At 39.0% G+C, this 4,463-nt stretch overlaps 1 non-coding gene across 1 annotated transcript; it reads right to left on the bottom strand.

Moving 5' to 3' along the window:
• Window positions 1-2,840: 2,840 nt before the first annotated feature.
• trnai-uau (transfer RNA isoleucine (anticodon UAU)) lies at window positions 2,841-2,934 on the bottom strand. The gene is made up of 2 exons: window positions 2,897-2,934; window positions 2,841-2,876 (listed from the first exon to the last, which is right to left on the bottom strand). It is a non-coding gene; the product is annotated as a tRNA-Ile (tRNA).
• Between the last annotated feature and the right edge of the window lie 1,529 nt (window positions 2,935-4,463).

Genomic DNA, 4,463 nt, shown 5'->3' with positions numbered 1-4,463 from the left:
ATCCCATATTGCTCAATTGTCAGTCAAACACTTCTGACAGATAGGCTTATTCCATGCTGAAAAAAAGAAGAAAGAGAACACAAGGTTTTGGCTGTGGAGCCTTCTTCAGGTGTGAGAGAGACAGGGCAGTAGGCAAAGGTAAAGTAGCGGGAGAACAAAGGCTGGGAGGGAGGAGGAGTGAGAGGCGGGAGCAGGGGACAGAAAGAGAGGCCAATCAAAAGGTGTGAAGTCAGAATAGATGTAGAGAGGTGTGACAGAAAGAGGGTCTTGGAACAGCTGTGAAGAGACAGAGTGCTGGTTTAGTGAGAGAAGCGGGCAAGTGGCCCAGGGAGGAAGAGATTTAATCTGTTTCTCTACTGTGCATGTTTAAATCCACTTAATATTGAATATTAATATGGAATTTTACAACTAAGGCTAAATTTTGGAAGCTGAAACAGAAGTACTGTATAGTACAATTTTGTTTTGATTTGAACCGATGTTTGCACCACAATAATCCATTCGTCGTCGAAAGAAGCAAAGGCAGATGTGTTTTGAATCTCACGATGATCCTGTTCTCAATCCAAAAGAAAGGTTTAATGTGATCCCACTAGAAAAAGAGTCAATTTCTATATCTAATGATGTCCCTCAAACATTTTGTAATATCTCTGGGAGTGTATACAGTAGAAGCCTGGTTAACTGCTTAAATTCAAACTAAACAGGACTATGGGAATGAGATTTGATTTTGAACTGGGATTTAAATAAATAGGAACGCTGCACTACATTGTGCTTTATGTAAGACAAAAGGTGGGCTTCCTGTGTTTTCGATAACTCAGTTGTAAGAGCGGAGGAATATAGTGGAAACAGCAGGGAACTCTTTGTTCTCTGGTTTGAATCTGGCTGGAAGAAAGGTGTTTTTTATGTTCTTTAATCAAAAAGTGAACATTTTTCATTTACTTAGTTGTCCAGCAAAAGCTGAGTAAACGGTGAAGCAGAGCCTCTTGTTCTGAATTCTTCTAACATTGTCTAGGCTTGTAGACTCCTCACTCTTCCTAAAACAAAGTGCCGCAGATAAAGATACAGTACTTGTCGGGAGTTTAGTTCAGTGGTAGAGCACATACAGTACAGTACCTCGCATGTATGTGACTGTTTTCAATCGCTGGCGTCTCCACTCTGGATTTCTTCCTAAGCGCGATATCTTTCCTTACTTGTGTGTGAATTTCAGTGCGACACATAAACCCTTTGTCTGTTTTATAAATATTCTATTTTAAATCAGTTAAAACAAAAAAAGTACTAATTACATACACGTAGAAAACACATGTATTTAATTTGAAAATGTGGGCAATGTATTACAAGTTGTGGAGCTGAGCTCACAGTAGAGCAGTTGATATCGTTAAACCACGTATTGTTTTTAAATGACGCTACTAAGCACTGGCACGGTGTTTGTGCAGTCCTACCCAAGCTTTCTATCGACTGGATGAGTCTCCTGTTCCATCTCCAATTCTTTCCGCACATTTCACCTGTTTCACCACCGTTATCATTAGACTATAGCCACTAATACGAGAATACTGTTCTGAAAGACTGTCTTAAATAATAATGTTGAAAAGGGTAATGATAAGAGTTTTTTTCATTAAGGTAACCATACATTTGCCTGTATAGTACAACTTATTATCTGTATCCGCAAATCCCCAATATTAATGCTGTCTCCTGAGAAACACAAGTGTAGAGTCAAATCATATTAAATAATACAACAAAACTATTCAATTAACACCCCTATGTGACAGAACACATTTAAGACTTACACCCCTTTTAAATATGTATTTCCTTCATTTCAGTTCTCTCCCCGGGATATCTGAAAATTCATTATAGTATAATAAAGTCTGTGCATGCATTACCTGTAATACAGCTACTAATACAGATAACATTAAATTCATTATTAAGATATTACACTTTATTAATAAAATATGTATTGATAAAATTCCTTGTGAATAATTGTAGTGTCTGGAAAGCAATTGTTCATTACTTAATGACGATATTATTTCCACTACATTCAGGACAGTTCCAATGTAATCTATTGTTCCGCTTAGTCTGCTTAGTCTCCTACTTTAGTAATGTCTAATGGGCAGCAGCTGTTATTTTAGGTTTGTTGCAATTGAGAACAGGTTTGCTACAGAGCTGCTGACAAATTTCAGCAGCCAGTGTGTTGCAACTGACCCGTTGTAGCTACCAATCAGCAGCAAGGAGAAAAAACAACATTAGTTTTGCCTTTTTTTTAAAAAAAAAAGGAAAACCGAGTAGTAGTTTATGTGGTAATTTCAGGTACAATGTATGAACTAAAGTTAACTAGTCCCACAGTAATGCGTGGGATCCTATCAACAGAAAAAAAAAAGTTGTAACCCGAAAACACAACAAAACGAGAAGTCTCCCGGGAACCTAGGTAAATCCCTGTAGTAGTCTAGCAAATATAAAAAAACAACCAAACGCAACAACTTTAAAAGAAAAAGAACATTCAGAACAAATCTGGGGAACAACAAAAACACAGAATCTAATGCGAGAGCTTTATCAAGTCTTCAGTGCTCCTCTTGTCTCAGTAGACCTCTCATATATTTGTGTACAGGTCAACTGGAGGTACACAGCTGATAGTAATTTAAGTAGGGACCTGCGTCAGCCTGCGTGGGCTGCAAATGGAAAAGTATAGGTTTATTCCATGCTGAAAATAGAAGTAAACACAACGTTTCAGCTGTGGAGCCTTCTTTGATTGTGACTCGAAATAAACCTTTACTTGTTCGTTTGATGTTAATTTATCTCCACCAAATACCTAAGAGTATCTAAACTCAACAGTTGCTTTCAGTAGCTAAAGACACTGCTCCAGGTGAGGCTTGAACTCACAACCTCGGCATAACTCCGCTGTGCACTGCTGTATAAGTACCGCGCGCTGACCGATTGCGCCACTGGAGCTATGCAAGTTGTGCTCCTCATACAGACTGACGCTGCAGAAACACAGGGTGAAAACGGTTTCGGTTGTGGATCCATCTCCACATGGGGAAAAGGAACAGTAAAATAGCAAGGAAAATACAAGAAAAGAAACTGAAAGAATTGTGCTAACAGCAAAGGGGGACGGAGGGAGGTGGCCGGAAAAGTAAATCAACCCGGCGGATTATTTGTAGCGACATTTTTTGTCAATCAACACACGGATTTCTCTTCATGTGCCTTAAACTGTGCAGTTTGTATTTTCGTTGTAGATAGGTTTCTTCAGACGTCCAGTAAAGTGACAATAATGGAGAACTAGCTGACGCACCCCGTCGTGAAGACCCTCTGTAAGGTGATTACACGTTTCAATTTCAAGTCGCCTCCTTTACACTCAATTGCAGCCCCGAAACTGAGAGAAAGCATGAGAAATGGCTTCAATTTCAATGTGAAAGTGCAGTACAGGCTCGATGGCTTCACATCTCCCATCAATCAAATAAAATTGCAGTAAAGCGATCTAAATATGACTCTTAAGTACTGGGAAAGATGATTATTTTGAGCGTGCCTCCAAGGGTCTGCTACGAGGCTTAAGTTGGCTTCTTATTCGCCAGCTTCTTATGCGTGTTTTTCGTTCCACCTTAAATGGTGCTGCTGTGATGTTATGTCGCCTTTCGCCTGTAGATGGCTCTCTTCGATCAGTACTAATCCGGCTGGAATACTGAATACGGAATAGTGAATTCCTTCACTGAAAAGGAATATCCAAATAAATAGCGACTGTCCAAATTATATTTTTGTATGGAATATATTTCAGAAAATCGCAAACCAATTTTAAAAACTCACCACAACACGGACTTACACTGGGAAAAGGTGATTGCACTTTCTGCTTATTGCTACGGCCTTCCCCCCGATTATGAAAATGTCTCACAGTTCTGACACCGACGTGTGAAAGACAATGTAACAGACTATCAAAATCCTGAATTACAAGAAATTTTAATGCACCAGTTTTTTAAATATGACCCTCTGATCCTGGCATGTCAGTATACATTTCGAAAAAGTATGGCACCAATCGCACGAATTGCAATGGCACAAATTGTTGAGAATATCACTGACCTTGCCGATATTTGCAGGGGATACGAATGTTTTGCACATGTTGAACTACAACACGTAAAAATTGAGCTTCTTAGTCAATATCACCGGGAATGTCCAATAATGACGAACATCAGTAGCTTCAAGGAAACTTTGACTCGCACATGGAGTTTTATCTTCAAATGGAGGGTGGGAGAATTTATTTGTACTCTCGTTGCTCATTAGCTAAACTATTTTAAAAAATATGACACAGATTTTTTCGAGAAACTTGTAATCGCCTTAAAGAGAGTCTTCTTGAAGATGTGCACCAGCTAGCTCTCCACTGTCAATTGACAGGACTTGAGAAGAAACTGTTCCCATACAACCAACATACAAATTACACATCTTAAGGAACATGAAGAGAAATCCGTGTACTAAATAACATAAAACTGTCG

This window comes from Lepisosteus oculatus, chromosome 14, assembly GCF_040954835.1.
Source record: "Lepisosteus oculatus isolate fLepOcu1 chromosome 14, fLepOcu1.hap2, whole genome shotgun sequence".
Lineage (NCBI taxonomy): Eukaryota > Metazoa > Chordata > Actinopteri > Semionotiformes > Lepisosteidae > Lepisosteus > Lepisosteus oculatus.
This window is presented reverse-complemented; position numbering and strand designations above follow the sequence as displayed.